This window comes from Poecilia latipinna, unplaced genomic scaffold (genome assembly GCF_001443285.1).
Source record: "Poecilia latipinna isolate Pla-1442-1.1 unplaced genomic scaffold, P_latipinna-1.0 Scaffold603, whole genome shotgun sequence".
In the NCBI taxonomy this organism is placed as follows: domain Eukaryota; kingdom Metazoa; phylum Chordata; class Actinopteri; order Cyprinodontiformes; family Poeciliidae; genus Poecilia; species Poecilia latipinna.
The window spans coordinates 387,936-406,806 of NW_015113219.1; the positions used below are offsets into that span (position 1 = coordinate 387,936).

At 39.2% G+C, this 18,871-nt stretch overlaps 1 long non-coding RNA gene across 3 annotated transcripts in view; it reads left to right on the top strand.

The window, feature by feature from the left end:
* LOC106953807 (uncharacterized) overlaps positions 1 to 18,622 on the top strand; it is a 61,956-nt gene extending 43,334 nt beyond the window's left edge. For all 3 annotated transcript variants that reach the window (XR_001426260.1, XR_001426261.1, XR_001426259.1), the window contains one exon: positions 13,758 to 18,622. This is a non-coding gene — a long non-coding RNA (uncharacterized LOC106953807). The remainder of the gene's footprint in view (positions 1 to 13,757) is intronic.
* The last annotated feature ends 249 nt before the right edge of the window (positions 18,623 to 18,871 follow it).

Here is an 18,871-nt window from a genome sequence, read left to right on the forward strand (position 1 = left end):
AGCAGAGGAAGGCTGTTTTTTGTTACAGGCAAAATGATCTCCAAGTTGCAGTTTTTCACTCTGATGGGGGTTATGTCTGCATGTTAGTTTTACGATTCTTGCAGTATCATTCATCATTCTGAGTAGCTGAATTATCCATTTACTTTGGGTAATTTTCCCTAATCTCTGCCTTGGGGAAGCTGCTTAATTGCACATTTTTGTTGTGGACTTCGCAAACATTAGTGTTGACAGGTCTTTTCTCTATGTGAAATATAAATTAGAATATAAATAAAAGGGAATAGACAGCCCATAATATCCTCTGGTTTCTACAGCCGATAGTTCACATTAATAAAGCTCTAATATAAACCGGAGCTTAAAAGGCTCTGCAGTGAGATCTGCCTCGAGTCCTCCAACACTTCATGTTGGCTGCTGTAATCAGTGGGGAGGCAGCTGGCTTCCCCATGCTGTTCCACCTGCCTGCTCCCTCGAGTAAAGGGCTGTGCTTCAGACCAAATCCACTCTTTCTGAAGCAGACACCGACGTGACTGGCAGGGGTCCCTCACATCGATTTCAGGGAGAAGGGAAAGGGAGGCTGGGCGGACCCATCACTGCCGCAGCGAAGCTGGCAGTGGAAGGAGACGGGCTCCCACCAGGTTTGGGCCTGTCATTTATTTCTAAACGACGGCAGATGGTGGGTTTGGCACTCGCACCGTCGTCTCCGTCTCCCAAGGTGCGCTTCTGTGATGGATGTGGCGAATGGGAGTGCTGCAGAGACGGCTCAGGCACATCTGTGCAGGCCGATAACAGGGGGCAAAGTATGCCTGAGCTTTCTAGCCTGCGACTACCTTTCGCATATTGCTCATTCCCGTGCAGACCTCTTGAGGACATGCATCTCTTTGCACTTATTTGCTGCTCACTTTCATAAGGGCTTTTTGTCCCTGTCTGCAGGGCACCTTTTGCTTTACTATTCACGCAGACTCTAAAGTTTGACATTGATACCAGCACTCTCCTTCCACAATGAAACTTTACAGTTGAAAGAACATAGCGGGAAGGGCAGTTAATCCTTGAATAATGTCTCTATTTCAAAGCTTAATCTACAGCAGGTCAATAAATCTCCTTGAACAAATTTTTCAGCTCTGCATTAGACGATAGTTCCTTGAAACTTAGAGGTTACTGTTTCACCACTGGCCATATGTTTCTTTGACTTGCAAGGTATTTTTATGTTACTACTTCTGGCAGGTCCTGGAAAGCACCTCTAAAATCCAGAAAGCAACCTCAAAGTTCTGGGAAAGTTATTGAGGGAATTTTGGAAAGCAACCTTCACCTACATTCAACAACTGGCTTATGTTCCTTTACAAACCTTCACCTATGCTGTCACATAAAAGCAAAATCAACTACATAAATATAGGCCAAAAATCCAAGATACAGGTTGTTGGCACTTGCCTGGACTTGATTTGGATGGCAAATCTGTGAAAGATGCTACAAATTATGGTGATGAGAGCAAACTTTCCAACTTCAAAGATTTGGAACTCATTGCAAAAGGTGAAATGCCAAAAATACATGTCAGCATTGCAAATATCCTCTCACTTTACATCAGTTTTTTTTTTTTGTTAAAGAAGTCATGTGAAATCCTGTTTTTAATTGAGGAAGCCTCATGAATTCCTGAACCCTGTCTAAAAATACTTTCATTGGTTATAAATTTATGGGCTCTTGCAGCTAAATTTCATCATTTTGGTAATTCTTTCTAAACCACACGAATGATTAAAGCAGAATTTATGGAAGAGCTGTTGTGCTGGATTGCATTGGATTTCATCTGAACTAACAAAGTGGTTGCTGAGCTGCCAAACTGAAAACCTTTGAGACTAACTATATATCTGCAGTGCAAACACCTGTTAGTGAAACTAAGCTGCTAAATGTTGTCCTGCAGCAGCATAGGTTTACCTACTTAAAAAGAAATTGATGGAGCAATAAATAGAGCAGTGAAATACAATATGGGGTTTGTGTTTTCTTAAAAAGCTTTACAGAAATAACCCCACATGGGAAATGGATGTGGCTAAATTGCATCAGAGGATTTTTTTTTTAGCTCCACATCAAATCCCATTGGTCAAGATTATTGGCTTTTTATTCAGGATTAGCTTGACATTTATATCTCTACCACAGAGCTACTTTGATACAAGCTATATTAAACATTTAATGATAGTCTAACAAATTTGACCTTAGTGTTTCTAGAAGATGCATTTGATCTACAGCCGAATAGGAACTCTGCCCACACACAGAGGATCCAAAGACACATTAAAGTGAGCAATCCCTGCCTTATGACGCTCTTGCAAAGGTCACATCAGCCTCATCATAATCACAGAAAGCCATTTCCTTCCATAATTTAGTTTTTGCAGTGAAAGCATCATAAGGCGCCCAGCCGCATCCCTGCTCGTATCCACGGAGACACAGAAGGCCTCTCTAGACCCAGGACACTGCATCTTTGGGATTCTCCACGCGTCGCTGCGGGGTGACAAGTCAGGCGTAAAGAGTCGATTTAGCCGCAGCACCAGGGAGGCCCGCACATTAGCAGGAAGGAAATGGGAGCCAGCAAATACTTAGTGGGTGATTGGCTCCGCAATAACAGAACACCCCCTTTGGCAGCTCGTCAAGCGGTGCTATACGGATGCCATTACAAATAGGAGGCCATTAGAAGGCAGCAAGGCTTTGTGAGGCATGTCTCTGCATCACGCTTTTAACCCAAGTTGTTTATGGATAGATACTTACTGAATTTTTCTACATTTTGCAATGTTACAACAACAAACTTGAATGCATGTTAACAGGATTTTATTTTTGAGACCAAAACAAATGAGCATTTCATTTTGAAATGGAAGGAAATGGTTTTCACAAAGAACATGATCGACACATTTTTCAAAGTTTTTATTCAAATCTCCTTGCTTTGGGAGTTATTGTTGCAAGTCTATTAGGCTCAGTCTTCACCACTTTTGCACATCTACATACTATTTTTTTTTGTGCCTGTTTTTTGCAAAACAACTTGCACTCAGACTGGAAAATGACTGAGCATTAAATTTATACTTTCCACTGTCTTAATTGGATTTAGGTCTGGACATTAAGTAGATTATTCTAACGTATGAACATATTTTGACATCAATCCTTCCATTGTAGCTCAAACTGCATGTTTAGAGTCATTGTCCTGCTGTTGAACCTCCTGCAGTTTTGCCTCTTTTGGAGCCAGGACTGCCCTGTATTTACCTCCATCCATCTTCCAATCCACTGTTCCTGTTTTCCTGCTGAAGAACAGCTGTATTTACACTGAGATTAACATACACTCTGGTAGACATAGGCTGGTGCACTGTATGTGGTGTATCAGAATGAAGGAGACTAAATAAAAGTGCTTGCCCCACTTTTTACGTTTACCTGTAGAAAAAGAAAATGTATTATACGTAGATAAAAAGAAAATCTATGTAGTTTTTCCCCTAAATCTTTGTTTTAAAGAGATGAACCCACATCCTCTGAATTCCTATTGATTCTTTGCAGCTTTGTGCAGCAGAGGAACAAAGCAACAACTGCCTCCCTGTAGGAAAAAGCTCTTTGTGCTTTTTTTTTTATATATATACTTCCTGCAAGGTCGAAGAACAGTACATGCTGCATTTAAGTAACTCCATCTGCACAGAGACTCTGTAGGTGTGCTCTTAAAAGCCAACTAAAGCACTGATACGGCAGAAATATTTTATCCCCAATGGACATGATTGTGTTTGCTCTGGATGTCTTCATTTTGAGGGACGAAAGGACTTGTCAAATGTTGCTTTAAGTCAAAATGTTAACACTCCCTGTTACAACTTTGTGCAGCTCATAACATTTTATATAAGTGACAAAAGAAAACAAATCTTATGCAGACCTGGACCAAATATTTATAGATATGTAAATCTTGGAGCCAAGCGAGAAAATGAAATGAATGACATGATGATAAGAGAGCAGGGATGCTAAAACAAATTTCTTTTCTGCTGCTTGTCTCTGATTGGTTCACGCTTCACGGCATTACCAAGATGAGGGAGCAGAAATGGCTTTTCGACTTCCATTTGTATCTGCGTGCAGATTATATTTTACACGCTAAACTCGTATGTTGTTGGAACAAATCTCTGCTTATAAATTTCTTTGAAAACACACGGTGCATTTGTGCAGAAAATGGGAGTCGGAGCTGAGTCACATGCTTTCATAGACTCTGCAGCCCTGCTTAAGAGTCTTCAGCCAAATTCAGACACTTTCCATACATTAGGTTGCTGAGTGATACAAGCCTTAGCATTTTCTACCTGGATATTTGTCTCGATTATTGCATGAAGTCTTGTAGCTCAAAGTTCTGATTAAATTAGAAGTGAAAATTCAAATTTTAGAGATGTAGTTCTACTTGAATGGACGCTGAACCTGGGTTTGAGTTTGTGGTTTGAGGGAGTGAAACTTTTTTTTTTTTTTTGTCTCAGCATTATTTTTCAGTCATATCCCAAATTAAACTCTTCTACAGCTTTTATCTTTTGCTAAAAATAGATAATAATAATAATAATAATAATAATAATAATGGAAGCAGAAGGAATTGTTTCAAAGTAAAAATGAAAAACATAACTACCAAAGAATGTGTATCTAAAAGTAGATGATAGAAGTAAGCACTAAAAATGCATTGAAAGATCAAACTGCAACTTTCCTAAAGACCTGGGGTAACTTTACATAAGTTATAACGTGAAGCCAACGTTATAGATGTTACGATTTTATTACTAAAGTTTTTGCACGTATTAGGATCAGTGCAACTTTATGAAGTTTGGGGTCACAGCACTTGATTTTTACTATGAAACAATCTGATGTTAATGACATACTAGTCTTATTTCAAAGTTTTTAATCAAATTTGCAATTCTCACAGTTGCAGTATGATGTCTGCACATGTAATTTGTATTAACAACCCGGGTTTTGGACCGCACAGTAGAAACTCACACAACTGAAGCCCGAAGTATAACAGAAGGTCCTGATGTAAAAATATTCCAGGTTGCATAATCAAAACGTGCATTTAACAAGCCATCAGCCTGTTAACAATGTCGCATTTCTCCTATGTTGAATATGACTTGTGTGTTGCATACTGAATTGAGAAAGGTCATTATCAAGAGACAAAGCTGATTGAACAGAGAAAAAAAAAACACAAAGTCACTGCAGGTGACAAAGCCGTCCAGTTCAGTCTTTTCCTTCTAGATGCAGCTTTTGTATCAAAATCTCTAGCATAGAAAGGCTTTTAAAGATTCTGTATAGCACTGAAAATGCACAGCATCACAGTACACTACTGATTTGAAAGCCTACCATCAATTGTGTGAATCATGAACATTTTAGCTGTCCAGAAGAACTCTGCACACTTAATCTTCTCCTCAACCACCCCCGTTAAAGGGTGCATATATACCTAAAACCTGAGGTTTTACATTTCCTCTTATTTATTTATTTTTGTTAATTCAATGCCCTACAGGGCCACTCTGACTGACTGGCATCTCATTAGGAGAGCAGAGAGCCATCGCTTGCTCACGTGTTCTTCTCCAGACAGACCACGCCACAGGCTGCATGCTAATTGCAGAGGCGTTGCCGGCTTGAGACGACCTTGCCTGTTAAAGGAGGAAGGAGGCAGAGAAGTGGTTTTGTGCAGCTTCTGGTGGGGGGCTTTTGTGGGGGCTCTTCTCTCGTCCCGACCTTGTGCAGTGGAGACGGCAGAGTCTGACCACTCACTTGTAGAATATCACAGCGAAAGCCTCATTTGAAAGACGAACTTGAAGTTGCCTTGTGCTTATCAGACATAATGTGGGAAGGACAGCAGCTCAGAGTGACATTTTTCAGACACTAATTTGCTGCTTATCATAATGTTACCATATTAAAAAACTCACTTGAATGACGACTCGTAAGGGTGCGTGGTGGGAGTGAGAGGCACGTTTAAAGCAGACATCAAATGTTCATATTTTGCCTCTAATATGTATACTTTCACCTTTGGAGACATTAATTCTCAACATGTCTCGGCTTTATTACAGTTTCTTGATTAAGGTCATCTTCTCAAAGGGTGTGCCATTGCTTTTGAACATAAAAAACACTTTATAGTCTCTAAATATTAATACATGTAATTTTTTTAAAAATCTTTTAAGTAAATAGGCACTTCAGGCAATTTGAGTTTATAATTTGATCACAACCTCTTCAGACCCTTTTTTTATGTGCAATCAGGCTCAGAGCTTCTATCTGGCTGCTGTTCTGCTTTCATGCAGCAGAACAGCAAAGTGAGCAGCGAATGTAAACATGACACAAGAAAAAAAAATGCAAGTAAAAAAAAAAGATGCACCAAAAGAGAAGTCAGAAGGTTCATTTCTACTTTCTTCCCCCTTTCCCTGATATAGAAAACATGGATGAGTAGCTAAGGAATGTCAGATTATTCATTCAGAAATACATTCTCAATGTTGTTGTGTCGACAAAAAAGTTGCTGAAGATGGCGGGGAAAAGAACGTCAGTCATGAGCCCTGAAATAAAGGGGAAGACAAAAACAGGGAAAAACCTTACGTAGAAAATAAAAACTTGACATAAAAGCTACTAGCAAGAAAGTTGCTCAAATGCAATGCAAACGCCACAGCAACGATTGCATAAGTGTCACTAAACGTCATATTTTGATATGTAGACGTTTGTTCTGCACTGATGCAGATCACTTTACTTCACATGTCAAATCCTTTAAGTATTTAAAATACGTGGATTAGCTCAGACACACTCAAAATATGGGAAAAGCACTTTTACCTATCAGAAATAAAAGCCACTAGCACATATGTTTTGGCACCACAAATGCCAAAACATATGTAAACTTTCCATTAATCTTAGGTAACTGAATAGTCTTGCCATATAACACAATTTATTTCTTAATCATACCCAAACCTAAACCTTCCCAGTTACACTCAGAATCCCTTAGGAGAGCAGTTAAGTGTTTTTCATGTCTTAACTAGAATTTTAGCTAAGCTGAATATATAAAGAAACCAGTGTTTGCTGTCATCTCCCTCAATTGGTGCATATGTTTGAGTTAAACGAAGACATAAACTAAGAGATGACACTGTTCTATTGGAGGCTTTTATTAGTCCTTCCATGTCAGTCACTGATAAAGAGGTGCTGCCTTGAGCCAAACCAGCCAACTCTTTCAGTCCTCATTAAAATGTCATCATATTAAAAAATCATTTCAGGCCCTCGCTTATGAGCGTCTCATTGCCTTCATGGAAATGTTCTCCTTTTGGCTTCAGCTGGAGAGAGAAAGCCCTGAGAGAGTAATGACAATACAGAAAAGGAGTACGGCTGATGTAGATAATGGTGGCTTGTGTGCGTGAGAGGATGATTTTAATGTTTTAGACCATTATTAAGTTATTTAGTCGCCTGTTCTACAAAGACTGACCGCACCAATGTAAACAGGTCTGGAGTCAAAGTGAACATTTCTGTGAAACCGATCAGCCTGGCTCAATTATTCTAACTGTATTCTGTGGTAATGAGGTTTTCATCATCAGGTCTGCTCAACTCAAGCAGTCTGTATTTTCATTTTTTCCTTTAAAGATGCAGCTTTGCATTAAATGCTTCATTAACAACATTAGATATTTGGTCTGAAAGCTCCTTTTCTGTCTGAAAATGTTTTTTTGGGGGGGAAAAAGGCACATTTTGGGTTTGTTTGTATTTAGCCAAGTCAGTGGCATTTTGTTGTTCAGTGCAACATGTATTCTAGATTAAAAAAAAGAAGAAGAAAGTATTGCCTTAATACGAGTCACAATTGGCACTCGCTTGTCATTTTTGAAACCATAAATATTTTTAAGGACCCAAATCTATTTCTTGTAAGCAAGTGATATTCTTTTCAGCTTTCTTTCAGCCAACTGACATACAGTGCAGTGCAACAAGTAGAGAAAAAACAACAATGCATTAATCCATGCAGCTGGGGAAAATAAACAAACGTTATTTCAATTCCTCTGGCTTCTCGATAAAAGCACTTTTAGCACTTTAGATAAATTTAAACCAGAAACTCCATCAGACCTAGAAAAATACAGAAAATTTTTACCTTGGATCAAAAACAAAAGCAAAAACACCTGAGAAGTCTTTTGAAATAGAATTTGAAAACATCTAAACGGATATACAAGTCAAAGAAAAATATGGCCACAGCTGTGGCAGAAGGCAACAAGACAGGAAACTCATTTTATAGATTTACTACTCAGCAAAAACCTGCAGAGAACCGGAAAGATAAGAGGTGAAAGATTTATAAAGTCTGTTATCAACACTATTGTTGAACCAGGTTGCGTTGGTCAACAACATTAAGGTACAAGTTTTGATTAAAACGCGTCCAATTCTATGTTGGATTCCATTAACCTCACACATTAGAGGTGAGATTATGTGTACAGCTTATGTCCATCACTGATAAAGAACAACAAAACATCTTCCAACTTCTCCTGTGTCCAACATTGCAGGAAGATGAAACTTAATCAGTTTTGCAAGCATTTCTTGCAGAGAGGTCTAATAGAAAAGGTAGAAAAGGCTCCAGTGGAGACTTGGAACTGTTATTTGGAGTGTAAAGGTCATTAACAAAGGAGTTTAACACACACACCTTAACTATAGACTAATGAAACCCCTGCTTTAATGTCATCAGGACTTGCAATTGCTGAAAGTTGAAGCTCAATGAGGCTTGCCTTTTGTAATACCTGGTCCTTGAATGAAAGTTCTTGGGACTTAAATTAGAGATTGTTTTTAAATGGATACCATCATGCAGCTATTCATTTTGGTGAGCTCATTTCACAAACTAGATTCTGCTTCACTACAGTTTTATTCCTGTAATTTCCATTTTGTCGCTTTGTCACATAGATAATGAAAACCCATTCAGAAAGCATGGTGTATTCTGTGAAAAGACAGAAATCTGACTGGTGAGAGTAAAGACAGCCGTGCCGCACATCACTCCAAGAACCAGAATGAATACCGCCATATGTTGTTTCCTAGCGCTAGAGTTAATTAAACAATTTGCTCTCGTCTGATGAATAAGTTGACGATTTCGCACCATTTGTTATGTTGCAGCGTGCAATCTGTCTCTTCCCGATAATCAAATTTCCATTCAGTGTGGAGTCAAATAACAACATTAGCAGAGTGGAGAGAGAAAATAGTCTTCCTTGAGCAGTGTGTTTTGTATATTAGATATTTTAATTGTAAATAGAAGTAAGCGCTCGCCGCAATTTATTAATGTGGGAAGCTATGAATTATGAAAGCAAATTAAACTAAATTCATGCACAGAGAAACAACACAGTTCATAGTATATTAGTATCCCAGCAGAATATGCACATAACTCCTTGATTGGCCCCGAGGGATGTAATATCTATGCTTTAATTTCACATGGCAAGTAAGCATATCCTGTTACAAGCCATTACAAGCTTTTAATGCCTCACACTGTGCCTGGGATATGCTGCTACTTTATGCCCTTAAAACTAAAGATTTAACTATAATGGGACAATTTCTGATGTTTATTTTACAGGCAAAGTTGGTTTGGTGAAATTTACCCATTCAATTAGTACCATTTATTGGAAAAGAAAAAAAGAAAAAACGCCTATAAAAGCTTATTCCACAACAAGCATTGCAGAGATGGGAGGTAAATAAATGCCTTCTCCCTCTGGGGTTCACCATGTAATTAGCTATTTTTCATGATTTTATTTGTACTTCTTTAGCATCCTTTCTCCACCGTAGCTGCTGGGCAGCCATGTTAATTTTTTTCTGCTGGCTCTGTGCTTTTTTTATGTTGGTGCCAGGCAGACTTGCAGAGCAGCAAGTAACTGATGCCAGAGAAGCGTTGGTTCGTTTGTAAACCCACATTCATACGGAGTCCTGGACAAAAACGGCTAGTTCAAATATGAGAGTCCTTTAGTGAATAATATATTAGAGAAAAATGGAGGGGATTTAGAAAATCATCTGATCTATGCTTATTTAAAATGAACAAGCAGAAGAAGAGCTTTTTCTAAATAGTTGTGATATCCATCATTTCCTGTTCAGCAGCTGAAAAGTATTACTTGGAAAAACGACTATAATCATTCCTAAAATATTTCAAGAAGCCATAGAAAAGGAAAAGTCACAGGGATCTTTTTTTGGTGTTGGTGCCTTTCAGCTTCTTCAGACTTGAAATTGGATTTGAGTTCAAACTCCCGACTACAGAATCTGTCAATTGTTTCTTTTTCTTCCCTCAGGAGGCTTGTTTTCTAACTCTGGGTGACTCATTTTGCTCAGAAAAGCACTGGCAATCGTCAAGTTTGATATTTATTTTCGAAATTCAATTCCTCTAATACATGGCACTGTGAAGCAACAATGCAGCGTGGAGCTTATTATGAAGCTTTTCTGTATGCATTTTGTGTTACTGCTTACACAAAAACTAATGCGGAGCACTACTTTGGTTTTCTCTGTATAGCGCATAATCCTTGAGAAAATCATTCTGAAAGCCTTTGCAAACATTCATCAATTTTCTAATAAGAGTCTCTTTGGCTCATTGAGTTTCTCTAGGTTCATTAGATGCTTGTGTGTTTTTACAGCATCTGCACAAACCTTAATAGGCTTCAATTTTGTCAAAGCAGCATTTTCTAGGAGGTGTTCTCCACTTTTTGTGCATTAACTCTCCTCCAAATTGAAAAATTGTACATAAGTGTTAGTTAAAATGCTGACTTATTAGAATATGTATTCTCTTCCAAAACACTTGTTATATCTGCTAAGCACTGTGTAAGCACTTTAAACACTAATAATCCTAATTACATGTTGCATACATACACATACTGCTACACTAAAACACTCTACTTAATCTGAGATTAATTTAACTGTCTATGGATGAAGATTCACTCTAATTAATGTAATCTGTTTTCAGAATATGGACATAAAAGTTTGATTTTAAATCTATTTTTAGCCACTAGAGGCGCCATGGGACCTCGGGTGATGAATTCGTATTATGTGGCATTGAAACGCCTCAAGTGCTAACCAGTTGCTCTCAGTATGTGACTATCTGAAGTGTAGCTTCGGAACGTGTAAGTGTTGACTCTGTCAATACATAATCACTTGTCATCTGAAACTGAAAAACTTTATTGATATCTTGTTCATTTATTTCAAATCTTTTGGTCTCTAACCTCTTGTAGTTTTGTTTGTGTCAAAAGTTTTGGCATATCTAATAGAAAATCACCCACAAAGTGGCCATATGTTTGGATATTCACCATATCTGGTGAAATGCCTTTTCCAGGACCAGAGAGCTAATGTGGACCTGTCTGCACTTTTCCCGGTGCTAATCGACGAGCAACGAGTGTGTGTAGATGACGTATGTCATTCTGGTTCATGAATGCATATTGGTTAGACATAATGTTGACAACACGACCAAGATCCTACTTGATGATCCACTAATGGTGGGGTAGAGCTGGCAGGTTGATTGATAGTTGAGTCACTAAGGTTACCATTTTCCTTCCAGGGTAAGGAAGGAAAATGGTATACTCCTCAAGTCTGGAGTATGCTGCTACTCCTGACTTGAGGCAGAATATCTTCAACTATTCAGTTAAGAAACATATCTTGGATGCTTACTTTTTCCAAATATAGGCTGAGATATATTTATATTTCAACTTCCTGATTGCCTCAAAGACTTCTGCTCAACATATTGGAAGTTTAAGTCCAAGTTTAAGTCTGATTTTTATGTTCATGCTATGTTAAGTCCTGATCTGCTAAAGTTTAGCATCTTGCGAACTAACGTCTGTCCAGATATTGTGGACCAGCTTCGTCACTTAAATCTTAAAACTTTGGACTTGTTTGTTGATGTCAATTCAAAGTTTCTGTTCGTCTATTTTAATCTCATCAAGTGCAATGTCTGTTTTGTTTTTCTGTTTATTTCTTGTGCTCAGGGAGATTTCATCACCAAGCGCCAGAGTGTGTAAGACTTACAATCTTGAATGCCACCAAATGACTGAATCACTATATAATGGACTATAAGGTGATGGAGCAAACAACTTAAACATAACAAATTTCTTTCTGCAGAAGCAGTTATTTTATTTCGGCTCCTTAAACTGTTTAAACCATAAAAATAAAGTGAAATTAGTTTTCAAGTCGAAGCATGTTTTCGGGTTTATCACCGTCTAATAAATACAGCTATCAGTAGGGAAGGATGATGCTCGTTTGTGACAACCTCATTTCATATTCTCGCCAGTTGGGCATGCCTCAGATTTTGAGGTGTAATATAGCCCTGCCAAATCAGCAGTAGCCCCATTACTCATCCCCCTCTGCGCTGTCTCCTGGCTGGTGCTCCGGCACTAATGCAGATTACAGGGATATATGAGGGCTATTTTGTTCGCTGCAGGGTGGAAACGATCACCGGCAACCCCATCCCTCTCTGATGCACGACTCTACATCTGTTCCCCCCGCAAACGCCTATCTGGATATCCATCAGAGCCAAGCCCCTTATCAGATCTGAGGCGGCTGCATCTATTGCGCATCAATTATAGATGCTGTGTGTGAAAAATTGGGTCACTCTATCAACACTCTCCCTCGATCCATGGAGACATTGTTTAGTTAAGTGATTAGTGGCTTATCTTTACATACAGTTGCAGTTGTAAGTGTTAAATGGTCCGTTTATGATGCATGGTTACAGCAGCACAATTGCCTCAAGTGCGGAAAAACTATTTGCCACAGCAATTTTGGTATGATTTAATGTGGCTCCTTTTTCCACAGTTTAGATCAATTAATCAGATATTTACACAATGTTTGCTTTTGTGCCCTTAAGTGGCCTTTCTTTGACTCATCTGGACAGGAAGTTCACACAAGTGTGCTTGCGTCACAATCCATTAGAACCGTTTTGCTCTCCTCTCGCACCGACGCAGGTGGTGACAAATGAGCCACGCTGCATTCTTGCAACCCAAATTCATTTCCAACTTGCTCCCTGACGGAGAACAGACATATTATTCAAATTTCTAACCCATTCACTCTGAGTGGAACACGTCAAAAAACCTAAACGTTTTAATCTCCATGCAAGTCTCTCCTCATCTGTTACATAAATAGACCATTCATCATATTATTGGGCCTTTACAGCTTGACTGTTTGAGTGATCCGTTTCTCAAACGGCCCCCTCCCCCTGCAGCCCAATCAATCATTTTTCAATGAAGATGTCACAGCTCATTGTGTGGAGGGTTACCCCGAATGATTCCCAGAAGGTTTTTAGATGACAGAGTGAAAGCCGGAGCCATTTTGATCCAGCGGATGGTTTGAATAATTTGGCCAAAACACTGTTCCATTTTACTGCTGGCTTGTCAACAATTTTCACCTCAGTGGAGAGGTGGTAGCAGGTGCGGAAATCTCTGAGCATGCTTGCTATTAACTTTTCATTAGGCGCATTAAACTGCACGAGTCATCAACAAGTAGTTGCTGCTTGACATAATTGGTTTGTGGTTAATGTCTGTTTTGAAGCTGTGAGTGTCAGCGAGCTGCGAAAATCCCAGCGGGAGCTCTTTAAGACTTGAGATTTTCTAAGGAAGAAGCACTTTTTAAAGACAGACAGCCTTTAAAGACTGGCAGCCTAAACTGCAAGGCAACAATTTCTTCCAGGCTGTGCATTGTTATCCCAGCCACTCATAATGATCCTTAATTCAATAACCAACCCGCAGGATTGTCTCATTAAATAACCAGCTGCAGTGCAGTAATAAAGATTTCATTTCTCATCTTGAGTTCTCGCGCGTGCACGTCTCACCTCTCCACTCTTCTTTCTCTTTCCTCTGCTGCAGCCTCCATCAAGGAGTTGATGTCGAGACCTGTGACAGCTGGAGCCGGAGACATAACCTTCGAACACAAGTGTTTTCACCAAACACACTTCAGGGAAAGTACAGTGCTGTGCTGTAAGGCGCTAGCTTATTTCTTTATATTCTGTTTCTAGGAAGGAGTCAGGCTTTTTTGGGTGTTTAAGTTGGCTTCTTACTTTACTTTGGTTGTTTTTCACTAATCTCCAGCCCAATTCCTGACAATTTTCAGTAGAATCCCTTGTCGTTTAAGCCACACATCCCATTGGCTTGTGAAAACATGCATATTTTATCAACCTCTAAATCTAAGCCATTGCACAAAGTTGTGTTCATCTCTTGGAAGCGCAGTATAAACCACCTATTGTCTGGTTTACAGCTGTATAGTCTTCTAATGATATGCAAATATATAAATTTGTGACGCAAAGGGATGAAAGATTAATCAGTTACTGGGTTAATAATGATGAACTTCTGACCTTTTAAAAGAAGCGTAGTTTGGTTGAGGTTAATTTAGGATCAAATCAGTAAAATGCCTAATTAATAAACTTGGTAATTTGCATTTTAATTGAAAAGTTGTATCTCACATCGACATGTCACCAACATATCATATGCGCGGTCGCTTATTACGTCAATATGACTGATAGATTTATGCAACAAGTGGCATTTATTGTCAATCTGATCTTCTTTATTAACATATGCAGCTGATCCATCCAAATTACCGATATCTAAAACATGTGCTTATGAGTTGACTTTTTAAGCCTTTGAATATACTTTCCATTCTTCCGATTGTTCTTTTTTTCCTCTCAGTCTCGTTTTATTGATTTCTGTTCCATTTCCTCCCAAATATCCATTGAACTTGGTAAAATATGATGAACGTCACGTCATATTTCACAGGCCATGAAATCTTGCATATTTCATGGCCTGTATCATCAGCTGCAGTCTTTGCGGTCCTCATCGAAAGCTGCAGTGAGATTAATGAGATTTAATCTTTTACCTCATTGCCAATGCTTTATCTCATGAGGTCATTCACTGGTGCGTCAGCCCTCCTCCGCCTCCCTACCCTCACCGTACCTATGTTGCAAAATTAAACTTGAATTAGATCATTAGCATACAAAGCAGGAAACCCACTGCCGTGGAGTCATACATATTTATCTGGATGTGCCTGACTTGTGCATGCACACCCTCATACTGTAACCCCTTTTGCATGCAAACATCCCTGTTTCTCTTGCGCAGGAGACAAGCGAGCACAGACTATAAAATGGATATTAATTAGAGTAGGTTGGTTTTTAAGAAGCATAAATCTAACTGCGAACCGTCTGAGTAAATACAAGGATTTCATCCAAACGAGCTTTTGGAAACATGGCAGGTTGACTGCAAAATGTGTGCATTTGGAACCAGAGCAGATGGATTTTGATTAGGATCGTTTGGGCAGGTTGCTTTCAACGCATCAAATATTGCTTACACACAGAGGAAACGCGAAACGCCTGCAGTCCAAACTCATCTGCTGCACATTAACAAACAGAAAAAGACAAACAGGGAACACGGCCTTCTGAATAATCATGCGTTGCCTCATGAATGACTCCTTTTCTCTCTCTCCTTTCCCCCCTGTCCTTTCCACTAGAAATTAACTTTCTCCTTAACCACTCTCCATGCTTCCCGGGGATCACTTTCCAGCCTTCTTCTTCCTTCCAGCTGGGAGAACAACTCCCTCCTTTTGCAGCTATGTGGACTCCTCCATTAGTATTCCTTCCTCCTTCCCTCTTTCCCCTCCCTCCTGTGAGATTGCTGTTGTGTCTTATGGCTTTTTATTCCTACGTGATGGTAGATGGGTTCATGTAGGAGTAGAAGCCACTAAACACGCGGTGAGTGCTCGACATGCTGGCCAACACATGCAGAGAGCTTCCTGTGGCTATGACAGCTGCCATGTTCACATCAATGTCCTGCCCATTATCCCGAATGCACACAGGGTTTAAATATAGTTCGGGGACCTCACTGAGGAGCGGGGCTGTTTTTAGATCGGAGTTGCAGTCTGGTCCAAATTGGAGCGAAAACTATAGATTTGAATTATTTTCGGAAAAATCCACAGCTGAAAAATCAATTCTCGGTGCAGAATTGTCTTAACCGACCTACTTTCCCCAGCTGCATGCTGGTTGCTTGTGTCTCCAATTCAATATTAATTTCTTCACTTCCCTGCCCTGCGGTCCTCGATCAGAACTGCAGCTTGAAAGATCTTAAAACCACTTTCGAAATAAAATGACTCTCAGGTAGGTCACTCAATAATGTCTGAATATATTTGCCGTTTCCCTGTTAAGTTGTGCAGAAAAGGTTCATAGCCCTCTTTAACAGCACTAAAAGGTTTTCACACTGTTTGTAGCGCAACATATTACAGTCCATCCTTTAAGTTCTGGAAAGTAACCGTTCCATCACACACTTTTCCATTATTTACCAGGTATTTATTGGTTTCTAAGATACTTCTGAGTCGTAGCTTATCTGGTATTTTTCTTGAACTTAGAAGTTACTTTGCTGAATTTACCAGGTATAAACATGTAACTTTCATGGAGTCTAATAATAGTTTCAAAAATGTTCTCCAAAAACACTTGGTAAGCTCCAGACAGTGTGGAAAGTAACAAGTTCTGCAAAAGTACATCCTGTTATATAATAGAGCCACCAAATTGTGAAACTATTATTTCAAACTTTTTTGCTCCTCTATAAAGTATCTGTTCCATACCTCTGTAGTTTTAGAGCTGTTCAAGAGAACATTGTGATTTTTTTTTTCATTGTATCACTTTTGCATGGTTGACTGTGGACTCTATATAACGTATTTTTAATACGTCTGTAATGCTATTTGTATGTTTTACCCAGAATACGTTGAAAGGGACTTCAGATAGTGTTTCTAGTGGTTACAGTGTATAGTCTCTCTTTAAAAGGAAAATTATTAAAAAGGATCTTGCATGTAACGCAAAGTTTGATTAGTTTTAAATCACTCAGATCCACTAAAATCTTCCTTTCTCTCTAAAAATCTGAGCTCTTACATCTCTGATTGTCACTGAATGTACCTTTTTAATCAAATCTTTTTTTGTTACTGTCTCAAAGCTGAGTGATTGAAAACGTGCAAAATCACCATTTAAACTGTAATGTAGAAAAGTGGTTTCATTGATCCTATATGTTTGGCCATGTTAAAGTGTTGTGGCTAAAATACATTCGAGTCTGAGTGGACAAGACAACAGAAAAACTGCATTGTATTTCTTCACAAACCAAAAATGAGGATTGCAAAAGCTCTTGTGACCGAGATGCTTGTACCTTTAATGATGACAACACAGATGCAACAAAAGAGCTGTTTTTAAAATGCGCTGGCTGACTCATTGTGAATCACCTTGGCGCAGAAGTTGAACAGGGAGTTCCTTGAAAAAGCTCCAGTCTGAAGAGACCAGCAGGAGGCCAACTCGGTCTGTTTTGTTAGATCTGAAGGGACCACAGTCTGAAGTAGCAGATTTTATTGTAATTCACAGTAGTTTTCTTAGCGTTTGACATTTCACTCAAAATAGTAGGAGTTGTAACCTTGAAGCACCAGATTTTGAATGTTTTTCCAACCAGCTTTCCTGATAAGTTTCTCAATCCCTTTAAAACTTCAAGGCAGGAAACTTTGAATCAACTCGTAGCAACCCCCTTCATTTTCCTCCTAAATTATGTACAAATCCTGGCACCCTAATAATGGCGCGGCAGTAACTTTCGCCTGGGCTGAACTTGGTGTCAACTAATTAAGCAAGAAACTCAAATTATCCTGCTGGTGGGTTCATTCGTGTGCTGCAGGGTTTGGGTTTAAATGTCAACTCCCTGTTTGTGTTCGCCGCGAAATACGCTGCCAGCCTGCGCTCCTCGCACACAAGCTGAATAAAGTCTAAACAGGCAGAAACCAAGAGCTGAATTATTAATCCCTGGATATTACAAGAAGCTGACACATGTTTGCAGTTGTGGGACATTACTTCTTCGCTCATTTTAGATGCATGATAATTTGAGATGAAAACTAGATAAGTTCTGCCGAAGTTTAATGATTTCTTTTTAAGCTGTAAGATGTTGTGATCTAAAATTCAGAGGGGAGGCTTGACAAGTTTCTGTTGCCTGCATTATCTGTTTAATTTATTTTTCAGGTTCCCACTCCCACATAGGGCTTTTTATTCTTTTCTTTTTTTCCCCCCGCTTTATTGAGTCGTGAGGTGGTCTGAGAGAATATTTGAACAGAAGGAAGACATTAAAGAAGGCAGAGGAAGGCTTCGATTTTTAACCCTGTGGGGGTCCATGGGAATCTAAAGGTGGGAATCAACAGTGATGAAGTCTATGGGAAAGATCCTGCATTATTTACAGCAGCACAGGCTCATAAAGGGGAAGCTGTGTTTGAATAGATCGCTCCTGTCTTTTCGTCTCGCCCAAGGGTTCGCTTCACAGTTATGATCCAACCAGACTGCAAACCTCACATTCAAATGTCAAAATAAGACAGGCAGCACTTGGGCTCATTTTAATATTGACAGCTGTTCTTTTTTTTTTTTTTTTTTTCCAAATTACGGCTTTCGCGACTCCACGACTCATGATCAGATTCCGCAAGGTTGCCGATTCCTCAAGTTCAGGTGGAAACCATCAACTCTGGTGTAATGGGATTTTCCTCTGACAGATGCAATAATGCAGTGTGTTTGTGTACAGTAGGTTTAATGTACGAGTGGTGTTCTACTTTATCTCCACCCTGCTTCAGGCTCTGCTTTGATTTTTCTGTAATAAATAATGCTCTTTTGTCTTCTGTGCTGCATTTGTTCCCAGTTGTAATCTCTCTACTGCTCAATAAATTATGAATAATGCCAGTTCAACCTGCTGTATATCTCTTTTTTTTTCATTTGTCAGATGGTATAATTCTCTCCCCCCTTTTTTTTCTTCTAAAAGAACATGCACAGGAATCACAAACTCTTTCGTTGAGCAGTTTAACTCAAATCTCACTGGGTTGGGGGGAAAAGAAACACCAGAAGCAATCTGCTTTATGTGCACAGAATGTGAGCAGGAATGCAACAACACAAAGAATATTAAGAGTCTTCTTGCACATTTAGCCATGTTTCAGTATT